The sequence below is a fragment of the Sciurus vulgaris genome, assembly GCF_902686455.1.
Source record: "Sciurus vulgaris genome assembly, chromosome: 5".
Taxonomy (NCBI): Eukaryota; Metazoa; Chordata; class Mammalia; order Rodentia; family Sciuridae; genus Sciurus; species Sciurus vulgaris.
In genome coordinates this window covers 78557109-78575465 of record NC_136465.1, presented here as the reverse complement: position 1 = coordinate 78575465, position 18357 = coordinate 78557109, and the positions used below count along the sequence as shown (strand labels likewise).

At 37.5% G+C, this 18357-nt stretch overlaps 1 protein-coding gene across 1 annotated transcript in view; it reads left to right on the top strand.

Moving 5' to 3' along the window:
* Window positions 1-18357, top strand: part of LOC306662846 (killer cell lectin-like receptor subfamily I member 1) — a 76311-nt gene that overhangs the window by 41742 nt on the left and 16212 nt on the right. The gene's annotated exons all lie outside the window — the stretch shown is intronic.

Below are 18357 nucleotides of genomic sequence, written 5' to 3'. Positions count from 1 at the left end.
ATTAACAAAATAATTTACACTTATTAAAACCAGCACATCAGCATTATGATGGTTTGATTTTTACTGAAACTGAATTTTAGTCTTAATAATCCTATTATAAATAGTCCTTTAATTGCCATAATTTGTCACAGTATTTTCTAGTGGAGAAGAACAAAGCAGAAAAGCCTCACTTCTTGCAATTATATCTTCTAACAATGATGGTGAGTATTGATTTTCTGTCTAATATTTCCTTCTCCCTTAATCTTTAGTCTTACTCCCAAGAGTTAAGTGCTCTTAGCTCTTAAAGCTTTTCCTTACTGCTTGGATATTTAAAAAATAATGTGCTTTTTGTTGAGTTATTTATTTTAGATAATTCGAGTTATTGTTTGAGTTACTGATTAACAAGAACTCAGTGGACATAGCTCTCTTTTCTCCTACTTTGTCCTCCAGGTGTATCATGGTCCTGAGATGACCTCCTATATCTCTGTGGTCCCCGTCTTACATATGGTTTAACCTCTTTCAACTTCAGATTTCTTTTCCCAATCTTCTGTTATGTTTCCTGCATGGATTTCATATTTTCCTTTTTGGCAGGTTTATTGCACTATCACTTTTTTCTTTTATCTACTATTTATTTTAGTTGTCAATGAACCTTTATTTTATTTTATTTTATTTTATTTTATTAATGTGCAGTGCTGAGAAACAAGCCCAGTGCCTCACACATGCTAGGCAAGCACTCTCCCACTGAGCTATGATCCCAGTCCCCTGTCTTTTTGGGGACAAAAATTGAGTGACTTTGTAAAATCGTTCCAAGGGACATGAATTAGAGTCTTGGACTATCTCTTCAATGTTCTCCATTTTGTTCTCCTACTTAATATTGAAAATTCTTGATTAAAATACATTTAATAAAATATTACTTCAGTATTTTCTTGCTTTCAGTATGAATATGGACAAGTGTTTTATTTAAACTTTTGGGGAAGTTTTAAAACTTGCCTTTTAAAAGTTTTCAGCCCAGTGAGAGCCTCTCGACGCAGAGCCAGCCACAAGTCCCCAAGCCAGCGGAGACCTCCGACCCGCATGCAGCTTCTGGGACCAGGGCTGGGCAGCCAGAGACCTCTCCAGGCAGCTTTGCCCCCCTTCAGCTGCAGGCTTTTTCCACGGGGCGATCCAAGATGGCAGACTAGAGGGTGACTGCATCTCCAGTCGCTCCAGAACCCAGGATTCAAGAAGGGGAGGCATTGAGAGACTCGGACTAAAATAGAACCACGGGGTGAGTCTCCCCCACCCAGCGAAGCTCAACTGGGCAGCAGGCCTGGATTCGAGCAGCTTATTAGAGTAGGACAGGGCAGATAGAGTCTACCCCAGGCAGCTCTGTGCACTCTGGCGGTGGGCTCCTCCCACAGGGACAGATTCTCCAGCCTCGTGGAGCATGCCCCCCAGGGAGAGCCTTTCTTGCACAGAAGCAGCGCGGCCAGCTCCCGCCCGCCCCGATCCCAGCTCCGGCCCACCTGCAGGTTGATTCAGAGACCAGCACAGGGCGCCAGGGACTTCCCCAAGCAGCCCAGCCTCCTCCGGCGGGAAGCACATTTCTAGGCTAGCTTCTCAGGGCAGACCGCCCAGTGAGAGCCTCTCGACGCAGAGCCAGCCACAAGTCCCCAAGCCAGTGGAGACCTCCGACCCGCAAGCAGCCTCTGGGACCAGGGCTGGGCAGCCAGAGACCTCTCCAGGTCTCTCTCCCTGGAACCATTAGTGGGCTAGGGGCAGCGTTCTTCGGAAGGACTACATTATCAAGTTAATACAAGACTTCAGGCTACTGAAGGTTGGTAGGTGATACACTGGAAATCTACAGGGACACTATAAGCCAATAGAGGAAATCTACAATATCACAGAGACCCACTGACATCTGACCAATATGAGAAAACAAGGGAAGAAAATGTCCGAAACAAACCTAGATACTATATCAATAAAACCCAATGACAGCACAGCAGAAGAAATGTCAGAACGGGAGTTCAGAATGTACATAATTAAAACAATCAGGGAAGCAAATGAGGAGATGAAAGAACAAATGCAGGCATTAAGTGAACACACCAATCAACAGTTAAAAGAGCAAATACGGGAAGCAAAAGAGCATTTCAATAGAGTTAGAGATATTGAAAAAAAAAACAAACAGAAATCCTTGAAATGAAGGAAACAATAAACCAAGTTAAAACCTCCATAGAAAGCATAACCAATAGGATAGATCATCTGGAAGACAGAACCTCAGATATTGAAGACAAAATATTTAATCTTGAAAACAAGGTTGACCAAACAGAAAAGATGGTAAGAAATCATGAAGAGAATCTACAAGAATTATGGGATATCATGAAGAGGCCCAATTTAAGAATTATTGGGATTGAGGAAGGCTTAGAGAAACAAACCAAAGGAATGAACAATCTATTCAATAAAATAATATCAGAAAATTTCCCAAATCTGAAGAATGAAATGGAAATCCAAGTACAAGAGGCTTATAGGACTCCAAATATACAAAATTACAAAATTACAACAGACCTACACCAAGGCACATTATAATGAAAATACCTAACATACAAAATAAAGACAGAATTTTAAAGGCCGCAAGAGAAAAGAATCAGATTACATTCAGGGGGAAACCAATAAGAATATTAGCAGATTTTTCAATCCAGACCCTAAAAGCTAGAGGAGCCTGGAACAACATTTACCAAGCCCTGAAAGAAAATGGATGCCAACCAAGAATCTTATACCCAGCAAAACTTACTTTCAGATTTGACGATGAGATAAGATCCTTCCATGATAAACAAAAGCTAAAGGAATTTACAAAAAGAAAGCCAGCATTACAAAACATTCTCAGCAAAATATTCCATGAGGAAGAGATGAAAAACAACGATGTAAATCAGCAACGGGAGGAACTAGCCTAAAGGAATAGCCAAATAAAGGAGAAACCAAATCATGTCAAAAAACAAAAATGAGGGTTTTCAAGATGGCGGACTAGAGGGTGGCTGCTTTTCATGTTGCTCCAGGACACATCAATGGCCTGAACTCATCAATCAAAAGACATAGACTGGCAGATTGGATTAAAAAGAAAAATCCAACAATTTGCTGCCTGCAAGAGACTCATCTCATAGAAAGAGATACCCATAGACTAAAGGTGAAAGGATGGGAAAAAACATACCATGCACACGGACACAGCAAAAAAACCGGAGTATCCATCCTCATTTCAGATAATGTGGACTTCAAGCCAAAACTAGTCAGAAGGGAAAAAGAAGGACATTACATTCTGCTTAAGGGAAGCATAAATCAGCAAGACATAACAATCTTAAATATCTATGCCCCGAACATTGGCTCATCCATGTATGTCAAAAATTCCTTGTTAATTCCAGAAATCAAAGAGACCACAACACAATAACACTAGGTGATTTTAACACACCTCTCTCACCACTGGACGGATCTTCCAAACAAAAATTGAACAAAGAAACCATAGATCTCAATAACACAATCAACAATTTAGACTTAACGAACATATATAGAATATACCATCCAACAAAGAACGAATTCACTTTCTTCTCAGCAGCACATGGATCCTTCTCTAAAATAGACCATGTTTTATGCCACAAAGCTACTGTTAGCAAGTACAAGAAGACAGAGATACTACCTTGTACTCTATCAGATCATAATGGACTGAAATTAGAAATAAATGACAGAATAAAAAACAGAAGCTTCTCCAATACTTGGAGATTAAATAATACACTATTATACGATGAATGGATAACAGAAGACATCGGGAGGGAAATTAAAAAATTCTTAGAAGTAAATGAGAACAAAGACACATCATATCAAAATCTCTGGGACACTATGAAAGCAGTACTGAGAGGAAGATTTATTTCATGGGGCACATTCAACAAAAGAAGTAGACATCAACAAATAAACGATTTAACATTACAGCTCAAAGCCGTAGAAAAAGAACAGCAGACCACCACCAAAAGTAGTAGAAGACAGGAAATAGTTAAAATCAGAGCCGAAATCAATGAAATTGAAACAAAAGAGACAATTGGAAAAATTAACAAAATAAATAGTTGGTTCTTTGAAAAAATAAACAAAATTGATAAACCCTTAGCCACACTAACAAAGAGAAAGAGGGAGAAAACTCAAATTACTAAAATTCGGAATGAACAAGGAAATATCACAACAGACACGAGTGAAATACAAAACATAATTAGAAGCTATTTTGAAAATCTATACTCCAACAAAACAGATAACCTCGAAGACATCAACAAGTTTCTAGAGACATATGAATTACCTAAACTGAACGAGGAGGACATACACAACTTAAATAAATCAATTTCAAGCAATGAAATAGAAGAGGTCATCAAAAGCCTACCAAGAAAGAAAAGTCCGGGACCAGATGGATTCTCAACCGAGTTCTACAAAACCTTTAAAGAAGAGCTCATTCCAATACTTCTCAAAGTTTTCCATAAAATAGAAGAGGAGGGAACCCTCCCAAACTCATTCTATGAAGCCAATATCACCCTAATACCTAAACCAGACAGAGATACATCGAGGAAAGAAAATTTCAGACCAATATCCTTAATGAACATCGACACAAAAATTCTCAACAAAATTTTAGCAAATCACATACAAAAATATATTAAAAAGATAGTGCACCTCGATCAAGTGGGTTTCATCCCAGGGATGCAAGGTTGGTTCAACATCCTGAAATCAATAAGTGTCATTCACCATATCAACAGACTAAAAGTTAAGAATCACATGATTATTTCAATAGATGCAGAAAAAGTATTTGATAAAATACAGCACCCCTTCATGCTCAAAACACTAGAAAAAATTGGGGTAGTGGGATCATTCCTTAACATTGTGGAGGCCATCTATGCTAAGCCCATGGCCAATATCATTCTAAATGGTGAAAAACTGAATGCGTTCCCCCTAAAAACTGGAACAAGGCAGGGATGCCCTCTTTCACCACTTCTATTCAACATTGTTCTTGAGACTCTAGCCAGAGCAATTAGACAAACCAAAGAAATTAAAGGGATACGAATAGGAAAAGAAGAACTCAAACTACCCCTGTTCGCTGATGACATGATTATATATTTAGAGGAACCTGGAAATTCCACCAGAAAAACTCAACTCACAATGGATCAAGGACCTCGGAATCAGACCAGAGACCCTGCATCTTATAGAAGAAAAAGTAGGTCCAAACCTTCAACTTGTTGGCTTAGGAGCAGACTTCCTTAACAGGACTCCCATAGCACAAGAAATAAAAGCAAGAATCAACAACTGGGATAGATTCAAACTAAAAAGCTTTCTCTCAGCAAAGGAAACTATCAGTAATGTGAAGAGAGAGCCTCCAGAGTGGGAGAATATCTTTGCCACTCATACTTCAGATAGAGTGCTAATATCCTGAATCTATAAAGAACTCCAAAAACTCTACACCAGGAATACAAATAATCCAATCAACAAATGGGCTAAGGAAATGAACAGACACTTCACAGAAGAAGATGTACAAGCAATCAACAGATATATGAAAAAATGGTCAACATCTCTAGTAATAAGAGAAATGCAAATCAAAAGTACCCTAAGATTTCATCTCACCCCAATTAGAATGGTGATTATCAAGAACATAAGCAACAATAGGTGTTGGCGAGGATGTGGGGAAAAAGGTACACTCATACATTGCTGGTGGGGTTGCAAATTAGTGCAGCCACTCTGGAAAGCAGTATGGAGATTCCTCAGAAAGTTTGGAATGGAACCACCATTTGACCCGGTTATCCCACTCCTTGGCCTATACCCAAAGGACTTAAAATCAGCATACTACAGAGATATAGCCACATCAATGTTCATAGCTGCTCAATTCACTATAGCCAGATTGTGGAACCAACCTTGATGCCCTTCAGTTGATGAATGGATAAAGATACTGTAGCATATATATACAATGGAATATTACTCCACCATGAAGAATGTTAAAATTATGGCATTTGCAGGCAAATGGATTAAATTGGAGGATATCATGCTAAGTGAGATAAGCCAATCTCAAAAAACTAAAGGACGAATGATCTTGCTGATAAGGGGATGAGGACATATAAGCGGGGGTAGTAAGGGTTAGCGTTAGGGTTAGGGTTAGGTTTAGGGTTAGGGATAAGGAGGGTGGTAAGAATGGAGGAAGATAGGACTGTATAGAGGGAAAAGAGGGGTGGGAGGGGTGGGGGGAAGGGAAAAAATAACAGAATGAATCAAACAACATTGCCCTATGTAAATTTATGATTTTTAATTAAAATAATAAAAAAAGTTTTCACCTTATTTTCTTTTTCATTCCTGGTGTTCTGAAACTTCACAATCACACTCTTTGTTGTGGAGTTTATACACACACACACACACACACACACACAAACACATACATATACATGCACTCATACACATATGTATACATATATAAATATATATGAATATATAAATACATATACATACCTAATATATGTCTAGATTATTGTTTTTATCTGTATATAAATAAGTTTACATAGATCTGTATAAATTGATGTATATAATTTATATCTTAATTTACTGGGTATGCATTTTCTTTTAGTGTAAAGTTTCACTCACTTTAATATATTGTGATTTTTAATTGGAATCTTAATTTTTGATGTTTTGATTATTTTACAGTATTTGTCAAATGCTTTAATAGCTAATTACAGTTACTTCTTAAATACCTTGTTATATCTTTTTCTAGTTTTTCCATTTTTCATTTTCAGATCCTTTTCCTTAATGTTATCTGTTGATTCATATTTTCCTGTCTTCTTTTGCCATTTTCTATGCTGTCTTTTAAAATTGTACTTATTTTCAGCATTTTTTCCAAATCTTTTTATTTTAATTATCATATTTTTTCCAGGAGATTGTTTTGGTTTGTCTGTTTTTAGTTTTGGTACCAGAAATTGAACCCAAGGAGGCTCAATCCCTGATATACATCCCCAGCCCTTTTTATATTTTATTTTGAGAAAGGGTCTTACTAAGTTACTTAGAGCCTCATGAAGTTGCTGAGGCTGGCTTTGAACTTGTGATTCTTCTGCCTCAGCCTCCAGCTGCTGGGATTATAGGCGTGTGCCACCACACCTGACTCAGGAGATTGTTCTTACTCTACATAATTTAAAAACAGGGACTCATCTTCTTTGAGGAATCCAAGAGTCTATATTCCAGAAAATTTACCTGGAATGATTTTGTTCTGGGTCTTTATTCTGCCTCCTGTACTTTATTTCATATGGATCCTTTTTTAGTTTTATATTTTGTTTTCCATATTGGGAACTCACATCAAATGTCTTTCAAAACTTGGTTGCTTAGAAACACCTAGAAAGCTGCCTTGGAAGGCTGAGTAGGATTCTGCTTGAGGAAGAAGGCACCTTGTTGAAGGTTATTCAAGTGCCAGGTACCTGTTCTGTTCGTTGGATGAGACAAAGGGAAATGAAGGGAGGGGAGGGGAATGGGAATAGAAAGACAGAATGAATTAGACATAACTTTCCTAGGTTCATATATGAATATACAACCAGTGTAACTCCATATCTCGTTCAACCACAAGAATGGGATCCTAACTGGAGTAAGTTATACTCCATTTATGTATAATATGTCAAAATACACTATTGTCATGCATATCCAAAAAGAACAAATTTAAAAAAAAAGAATTCCCACCCTCTCCCGATCATGACTAAATATTACTTTCTGGAATTGTAACATTCACAGAAGGCTTTTAGTTTACTTTTTATCTAGAAATTATATACTGCTATTTTGGAAAAAGGTCTTGATAGCAGCACCACTCGCTAGTGGGCCTTGTCTTACATTTTCTGTAATTTGACTTTATCCTTTAATTAACTCTATTTCTCTTATAACCTTGAGCCTTGCCCCTGTTAGTTCCAATTCTCTAAAGAATTAAACTGTTTTCTTTGGAGATGAAGAAAATAGAAAGTTAGAATGGAGTAGGAAATACGGTGTTTCTGAATGTCATTTCAATCTGACTGTTCTCCCCAGGGCTGATGCTTTACACGCTGAAGTATTTACTCCTCCAGGTCTGATCTCACTAAGTCTTCTGAAGGCTGAACAGTCTTACTCCCCAACTGCTGGGCATTTATATCATCCTTTCCTTATGTCTGCCACATCAATTTACACTGCCTTAGATTCTTTTTTTCTTCCAGAAATTCAGTTATTTTCTCCACTTATGTTTTTGCTGTCTCTTTGTATCCCTCTTCCTTTTTCTCCTCCTCCCCTTTGTATTTATTTCTTACTCTTTTACTGCTGCAGTTGTAATTCTAGCCTTGATAGTTAGACACACACAAGCTCTACCAGCCTAGGAAAGCAGAACATGCTGTGAGGTTGTGGGAATCACAGCTGCTGCTCCACCCTCTGCGCAAGGGCTGGTGTTTGCCAGCTCAGGCTTCCGTGTGTACACATCACTGAAATCCAGCTTCTCTTTTTCTCCTTTCTAGCTTCAGAGGTATAGATGGGTAATTTTTTAAAAAATTAAATACCTTTTAAGGTTTACATCTAGATTTTTTATTTAAAAAATATCAAAGGCTAAAACTAGATATAGCTTAAAACTAGAGACATGTTCTGACTTCAAAACTACTGTCATCAGAGTTTTAGGGCAAAGGCCTCAGCTCTGAGGGCTGAACACACCAGGCTCAGTCACCCATACCAATATGCCAGTCAAAGACAGGAGCAGTGGTGAAAAACAGGAAAAGAGCTTTAATCAGTGTGGCCACACCAGGAAGAACAGATAAAGCAGTTCAGTGACCAAAGATCTGTCTTCAAGAGGCAAACAGACACACTGAGGTTTTATAGGAAGGGGGAACAAAGCAAAGTTTGGGGGTTTGCATTTCTGGCAGACTAGGTCGTCTTCCGTCATGGTTTGGTTGATCATAATCTCACCACTGGTTCTTCAAAACTTCAGGAAGGACAGCATCTTTGAAGGGGCAAATTGGTTCTCATCATGAGATGATTGCTTCTGTTTAAGGGGAAACCTTGGTTCTGTCTTGGGGCGATTGCTGACACTTACTGGTCAATCTTTTCATGGAGTCATCTGTTCTAGAGGGCTCATCATTGCTCATTGGTAGTATCAATCTTTTGTCAGAAAGATGTAATCAATCAGACCTACAGTCCCTGGAATCTGAGATAATGACAGAAGAGAGTGGCATAGAAGGCAAAAAGTTAAAGAGGCAAATGGAGTTACAGAGGAACAAAATGGAGTTCATTAGGTCAGTAACCAGGCCTTCCTGACGACCATGATATCTTTAGTCTTAATAACTTTACAGCCTGGAATCCAAAGTTGCAAAAGAGATGAAAGTGTAAATTTTTAGTTTAACTTGAGCCTGAGAGTTGAAAATTAGATTATTGTGTAAAGCTTAAGAGATATCAATAAAACATTTTATATAGCAACTCAAGTTTAGTTGGAAATAAATGCTTCTCTGTAATTTCTTGGGCAGACACACTTATATTCACAATAATATTGCCTGTTTATTCCTGGGTTTGTAGCATCCCAGGTCACCACAAAGAAGGCAAAAATGCAGATTATCTATGAAAGGAATGCCAATTTATCTCCAAATGTTTCTTATAAATGAAAATCCATTTAAAATACTAAATGCATAGAGGAGGAAGTAATAAATTCCTTTCTTGAAATAACAAATTAGATGCCAATACATTTAGCTAATGAAAATATCAGATACAGAATAAAACTAAAAGGTTTGCAAATACTAAAAGTGGAATTAACAGTGGATTTAAAGAGATAGAAAAGATTGAAGAATATTTGATTTTTTAGAAAAGGACCATAAACATAAACATAAACATAAATCATGTCTTTGTCTCAGTATTTTAAGAAATTGAGCCTAAGTAAGTAATACATTGAGTAAGTTTTATGTTTGGGAGATGAACTGATCAATGAGGGGAGTGGAGGGGAAGTATAAAAACTGAAGTAACAATGCAGTGTGTCTTGGTGGTCATTATTTCACTGTGAGCAGCAAAAAGTCACAACAAATCACTTAGCAAGTGTGTTTAGCACACTGAAAAGTTTAGGAAAGCCTGCAAATATTCATCCTTTTTCAATTATATAAATCTAGTAGTTATATCAATACTATTGATAGTACTGTTTGCTCATTGAATATATTTACATTTCCTAGAATGTTCTTGTGATCTTAGCTCACACAACTGGATTGGCTTTGGACATTGTACATGTACATAGGGTAATGATATCTGTCTCAGTTCATGATCTTTCCTCCCCCGACCCCTCCCACCTCTATCATGTTCTTTTATTTGCTATTTGATTTATAATTCTATTTACACAAACAGGATAGGAATAGACAGTGCTTAATATTTTCTATTAAACTTACTGTTTTGTAATTAAAGACTATCAGTCAATATGGTATTTTGTTCTTATTTTATTCACTTTTTTATTCTTTTAGGCTTGTATTTGGTTTTGCTAATTTTGTTTGAGATAAATTTTGCATTTTCACATACACACCTTGATTTTTAAAAGTTGTTGTTGTTGTTATTTCTATGGAGCACTACAGCAGCAGAAGAAGAGCCAGAGATGTGCTTATGTGAATGGAAAGTTCATTTATTCTGGTAACTAGGAAAATTTATATCTGTGAGTTTAATATATAGCAACATCTGTTTTACTTACACATATTATTATTAAATCCTAATAAGATACTTACAAACTACATTAGTTATTTGTTGATTTTGTAATTTTTAAACAAGTTGTGGCTGGATAGTATGATAGTAAACTATTATATCAACTGCTCATTTGAGAAAATATAGATTTATGGCTTTAATATTAAAGCAACTTCTGTTTTATACACTAACCAATAAAATATTTATAAAATATATTGGTTATCTAGAGACTTTATGTTTTTAATAATTTATTGCTGAATATTTTACTACATTCAGAATGTTATAGTTAAATTCCTGAAATTTTTATTTGTATTGGCATGAGGAAAACTTACCACCTATATATTTATATATTCGGAGAATTCCAGGGATATATAGATAAGAAAAATTTTTGAATCAGTTAAATTATTTTCTTTTCCTTCCTTCCTCCCTTCTCTCTCTCTCTCTCTCTCTCTCCTTTCCTTCTTTCTTTTTTTTTCTCCTTCTCTCTCTCTTTTTTTCTTTATTTCTCTTCTTAAGACACAAGGTCTCATTATATTGCCCAGGTTGGACCTAAGCTCCTGGGCTCAAGGAATCCTCCTGCCTCAGCCTACCATGTAACTGAGTCTACACGTGTATGTCACTAGGCAAAGCCTCAGTTAGGATTTTGACATGAATCATATAACTTTTGAGATTGATTCAAGAGATTTAGTTAAGTTACTACTTAGAGCAGTGAGGACAAATTTAATAAAGAAAACAATAACAAACACAATTTAAGGTTGAAAAGTTAAGAAACTCAGAAAGCAACAGTGAGTAGCCCTTGCTAGTCAGTGATACACTGAGTTTAGCTTGTATGACTTCCAAGTCTATTTTTCTTTCTTTTTTTTTCCCTGAAAGGTATTTTATTTATATGTTGGTAAGTGAATACATAATTATTTGAAAACACTTTTGTTGACATGACATACAAGTTGGAATATAGAAATTTTATTTTAGTTTTTGGGGTACTGGGAATTAAATTCAGGGGCACTTGACCACTGAGTCCCATCTCCAGCCCTATTTCACGTTTTATTTAGAGACAGGGTCTCACCAAGTTGCCTAGCACCTCACTTTTGCTGAGGCTGGCTTTGAACTCATTATTTTCCTGTCTAAGTCTCCGGAACCACAGAGGTTTTGTTTTTTAAATTCAAGGGGCAATAACAAATACACGATTTTGTTTAATTTCTTAAAAGAAAGAAATCATTATTATCAACATATTGTATCCTTTTTGGTCAAAAAGCCTGTCTTAAGTTTCTGGTATTCTTTCTTTTGCTTTATCTAGTCTACTAACTCAAGAAATTAAAGATAGAAGGAACTTACCTCACCATCCCAAAGGCTATATAAAACAAACCCAAAACCAACATCATACTTCATGGCAAAAAAGTATTTCCACTAAAATCAGGAATAAGACAGAGATGTTCACTTTCACCACTCCTATTCAATATAGTAATTGAAGAAATTTCAACCAGAATAACTAAGCAAGAGAAGAAAATAAAAGTGATACAAATAGGAAAGGAAGAAGTCAGATTCTCATATCTTGATTTCAGATGATATGATCCTAGACCTAGAAGATTAAAAAACTTCACCAAAAGACTTCTAGGATTAAGAAGAAAAATTCAGCAAAGTAGCAGGACACAAAATCAATATACAAAGATCAATAGCTTTCCTATACACCATTAATTAATCCTCTGAAAAAGAATTCAGGAAAACAATCCTATTCATAATTGCCTTTAAGAAAAGCTAGTAATAAATCTAACAAAGGAGGTAAAAGACCTCTAAAATGAAAATTATAGAACAATGAAGAAAAGAATTGAAGAATAAACTAGAAGATGCAAAGACTTCCCATAAAGATAGCCATATGCATAGGTACAATTAATATTGTTAAAATGATCATATTACCAAAAGTGATCAACAGATTCAACGTAATCCCCATTAAAGTACCAAAGACATTCTTTACAGAACTATAAAAAAAAGTTTTAAAATTCATATGGAAGAACAAAAGACCCAGAATAGTCAAAGCAATTCTAAGCAAATAAAGCAATTCTGGAGAAATCATAATATCCAACGTCAAATTTACTATAGAACTATAGTAATAAAACTGCATGGTACTGGCATAAAAATGGACACATAGATTAGTGGAACAGAATAGAAGACATAGAGACAAATCCACACAGATACAGCCATCTGATTCTTGACCAAAATGTCAAAAATAGACATTGGATAAAAGACAGCATTTTTAACAACTGGTGTTGGAACAACTGGATATCCATATGCAGAAGAATGAGAAAAGTCAAATCAAAATGGATCAAAGACCTAGGAATTAGAGCAGAAACTTTGCAACTTTTAAAAGAAAATGCAGGGTCCCCATTCCAACATATAGACACAGGCAATGACTTCCTCAGTAGGACTCCAAAGGTTTAGGAAACAATACCCAGTGTTAATAAATGAGATGACATCAAATTAAAAAGTTTCCACACTGCAAATGAAACAAGAGAATGAAGAAAGAGCACACAGAATGGGAGAAAATCTTTGTCAGCTACTCTTCTGATAGAGGATTAATATCCAGAATATATAAAGGACTCAAAAGACTTCCCATTAAAAAGAAGCCCAATTAATAAGTTGGCAAATGAACTAAACAGACATTTCTCAAAAGAAGAAGTGCAAATAGTCAATATATATTTAAAAAATTCAACATCTCCAGCAATCAGGGAAATGCAAATCAAAACTATACTGAAATTTCATCTCACTCCAGCTAGAATGGCAGTCATCAAGAATAAAAGTAATAATAAATGCTGGTGAGGATGTGGGGAAAAGGAACACATATACTGTTGGTAGGATTGGAAAGGTACTAGGGAAATTAGTAAGGAGATTCCTCAAAAGAGAGGAATGGAACCACTAAGTGACTCAGACAAACATTTATCCTAAAGAATTAAAGTCAGCATACTATAGCTATATATGCATACCCATGTTTATCGTCACGAAATTCACAGTAGTCAAATTTTGGAACCAGTCTAGGTGTCCATCAATTGGTGATTGGATAAAGCAAATGTGGTGTGTATATACAATGGATTTGTTTTTTTGGCCACAAAGAGTAATAAATTACATTATAAAACTGCATTTTGTTAAGCAAAATAAGTTAATCTCAGAAAGTCAAGGGTTGTATGCTTTCTCTCTTATGTGAAAGTTGAAGGAGATAAGGTGGAGAATAAAAAGATTGGGGGGATCTCTTGAATATAGAAGGGAAACCAGTAGAGTAGAGGGAGATGAGCAGTAGGAAGAGTGGAAGGAAAGAAGTTTTGGGGAATGAAATCGACCAAACTATTTTATGAGTATATACAAATATATAACAATGAATACCACTATTATATATAATTATAATGTTCTGACAAAATTTTTTTTTAAATATCATTCTTTGGAATTCTTCATCAGGTATTTCATTTGTATTGGTGTCTTTGGGATCATTAGTACAGTTATGATCTCTAGGATGTGTTATATTACTCTGTCTCTTCATATTTCTTATGTTCCTATGTTGACATTTGTGCACTTGATGGAATGAATATGTTTTCCACTTTTATGGCATAGCCTTCTTTTAAAGTGACTTTTTCCTCAAGATGTGTCTTGGAATATTAGCTAGTTAAGCAATGTTGATTTATTCCCAGCTAGGAACCATAGGCCTGGTATTGGTACCAAAATAGACAGGGAGATCAATGGTACAGAATAGAGGACATGGACACAAACCCAAATAAATACAATTTTCTCATACTAGACAAAGATGCCAAAAATATGCAATGGAGAAAAGATAGCCTCTTCAACAAATGGTGCTGAGAAAACTGGAAATCCGTATGCAGCAGAATGAAACTAAATCCCTATCTCTCACCCTGCACAAAACTCAACTCAAAATGGATCAAGGACCTTGGAATCAGACCACAGACCCTGCATCTTATAAAAGAAAAAGTAGGTCCAAATCTTCAACTTGTTGGCTTAGGATCAGACTTCCTTAACAGGACTCCCATAGTACAAGAAATAAAAGCAAAAATCAACAACTGGGATAGATTCAAACTAAAAAGCTTTCTCTCAGTGAAGGAAACTATCAGTAATGTGAAGAGAGAGCCTACAGAGTGGGAGGAAATCTTTGCCACTCATACTTCAGATAGAGCATGAATTTCCAGAATATATAAAGAACTCAAAAAACTCTACACTAAGAATACAAATAATCCAATCAATAAATGGGCTAAGGAAATGAACAGACACTTCAAAGAAGATCTACAAGCAATCAACAGATATATGAAAAAATGTTCAGCATCTCTAGTAATAAGAGAAATGCAAATTAAAACTACCCTGAGGTTCCATCTCACCCCAATTAGAATGGCGATTATCAAGAATACAAGCAGCAATAAGGGTTGGTGAGGATGTGGGGAGAAAGGTACACTCTACATTGCTGGTGGGACTGCAAATTAGTGCAGCCACTCTGAAAAGCAGTGTGGAGATTCCTCAGAAAGGTTGGAATGGAACCACCATTTGACCCAGGTATCCCACTCCTTGGCCTATACCCAAAGGACTTAAAATCAGCATACTACAGAGATACAGCCACATCAATGTTCATAGCTGCTCAATTCACAATAGCCAGACTGTGGAACCAACCAAATGCCCTTCAGTTGATGAATGGATAAAGAAACTGTGGTATACATATACAATGGAATATTACTCAGCTATAAAGAATAATAAAATCATGGCATTTGCAGGCAAATGGATGAAATTGGAGAATACTATGCTAAGTGAGATAATCCAATCTCAAAAATCCAAAGGACTAATGATCTTGCTGATAAGTAGATGATGACACATAATGGGGGGTGGGAGGGGGGCAAGAATGGAGGAAGGAGGGACTCTATAGAGGAAAAAGAGGGGCGGGAGGGGTGGGAGGAAAACAAAATAAAAAATAAAAGAATCACAAAGGTCTGGGGATGTGGCTCAGTGGTTGAGCATCGTTGGGTTAAATCCCCAGTACCAAAACCAAAAGTGGACATTCTGCCAGTTCAGGCAGGTGTGGTATATAGAGTGTGTGATGTGCACTCTGCGTAGCCACTCTTACAATGGGAGTGGTGGTCCTTATTGGATGATGGAAGTTTCCTTGGCACTGTTGATGTTGACCTCTCTTTATCTGAGAGGGTCTCTGGTATCTGCTGTTCCAGTCATGGTGAACGACTTGAAGCTTTGTCTCCTGGTTAGATACTATTGTGGGTTCTGGGGGCAGGGTGGGGGCAGGGGATGTAATTATGGCATCCTTCTGTGGCACTCAAAAGCCAGTCTTGTTAGTAGTGAGTGATCAGACAAGGTGCAGGGGCAACTGATGGTGGGGACCCACCTAGGTGTGGTAGCAGCAGATTGTTATTCCTCTCTGCTGCTTCTGTGGTCACTGTGCCCTGGTAGTGGGACCTCGAAACCCCCTAGGTGTGCCTGCCTGGGAATGGGGAAGTAGCTGGATTTTTTCCCTTCTCCCTATTCTTTTAGCCATAGTTCACCTAAGGGACTGAGCCCTGGGAGTGAGTTGACCTGGAGCCAAGCATAATTCCTCTCAGCTTAGGTGTCTGTGGGAGCTAGCTAGAGAGGAATACTGCTGGCCAAAGTGTTCCCCTGCATCCCTTTTTAGGCTATGTTCTTCTGGGGCCTGGGCAACAGCTGGAGCTGCAGCAGCATTGCTCCACCCAGCATGCAATGGAATCAGTTCTTTCCCTGCCTCATTAGTAACTGGCACCTATGAATAGTGTTGAAGAATGGCAACGAGAACCACATGAATAACTGCCCTCAGTCCTGGCACCTGTGTAAAATCACACTTGAAGCTTATACCTCTGGTCTCAGAGGACGGCTCCCCAATTCTCCAGTTTTTGAGGGAGTTGCCCTCTGTTCCTTCCTGTGTCATACAACCATTCCTTTCAGCCTAGTGTTTTCAGTGAGTTTGTGAGTCATTCTGCTAACACATGCTTGATCACGAGATGTCTGCTGCTTAGCCAGTGTGGTGGGGTGTCCATAGGGTAAGTGCAGGGGTTTCTACCTCTGGAGCAGTCTAAAATCAGACAGCAGGTACTCTCAGGATGGCTCCTGAGGACAGCACCATGGGAGTTAACTGGGGGAGGAAGTGAATTCCTTTACAAAGACGAGGCTACTGTGTAGAATTCAGATTTCTCATCCATGTAGGAGGGGAGCTGTAAGGGTTGAAAAGTTTTCTAATAGACAAGATTGCCAGAATCTGTACTGGCAGAGCTTGCCGGTTCTTCTCTCTCTCTCTCTCTCTCTCTCTCTCTCTCTCTCTCTCTCTCTCTCTCTCTCTCTCTCTCTCTCTCTCTCTCTCTCTCCCTCCCTCTCCCTCTCTCCCTCTCCCTCTCACTTTTACATATGCAGAAGGCACAGCAAGGCAACAGGCACTGAGTTATTTTGTTTGTCTTCCTATGCTACTGTCCTAGGTCTCCAGATTCTACAAGGTCTCAGTTTTTCCCCTGTTGAATTGTACTCATAATCCCTCTCCTCAATATACAGCTATACATCTCTTGCTTTGGCTCTTCTTTGTGGAGAGGCAGATGAGTGCTAGGTGCCTCTATTCAATCACTTTTCTGATCCAAGCCAGTGTATCTGCTTAGTTCTTATTACAGCCTGGATAAGAGGTGTCCCCCAAAGCTCCTGTGTTAACACAGGAAGTGTAACCCAATGAGTCTGTTAATCCAGTTAATGGATTATCAACATGAATGAATTACTGGGTGGTAACTGGAAGCAGGTGGGCCACAGCTGGAGAAAGTGGGTCACTGAGGGCATACATTGTGGATTATATATTATGTTCCTGGTTCCTCTTGCTCTCTCTCTGCTTCCTGGCTACCACAAACAGAGCAGCTTTCTTTAACCATTTCCTTCCATCACGATGTTCTACCTCTCCTAGGGCTCAGGACAAAGGAATCAGCAGAATGAGGCCTCTGAAATCTCAAGCCAGAATACACTTTTCCTCTTTAAATTGTTCTTGTCAAGAATTTTGGTCAGTGATGCAAAACTGACTAACAGTTCTTAAGTGATGCCAAGTAAACACCTATAAGTTTTACTTATAGAGATGACTGAGTTTAGATAAAGCTGTTCTTTCATCATCACATTTTTCTTTTTTCCTCCAACTTCACTTGTTAACACAAGGGTCTCAGTCCATTTTGTGTGACTACGACAAAATACCTTATACTGGGTAATGTTTAAAGAAATGAAGTTTGTTTTGTTCATAATTAAGGTAGATGAATAGTTCAAATGGCACGATGTCTGGCAAGGGCTTCCCTGACTGCATCACAACATGATGGAAAAGCAGAGAGAAAAATTGCCACTTGCAGAAAAAGTATGTGGTCTTGTGCCATCTATCTTCAAATAACTGTTCTGAAGTGTGATCAAATTTGATTTTTAAGGTCAGATGAAGTTAAAAATTGCATTTTTTTTCTTGCTGTGTTGATTATTGAGTCCATTGCCTCATACATGCTAGAGAAGTGTGATAGCTGCAGATAGTTTTAAGATGAATGAGAAGGATACTACTAAGGAAACACTGAACAATGAAAAAGAAAGATAAGTGAAAATAGCATATGGGTGGAAGTAGTGACTGGATCCAAACATAGATGAAATTGGCTTCATCAAAGAGTAAAAAGAGCCTAGCTTTCTAAGAATACAGAAATATGACAGGAAGCA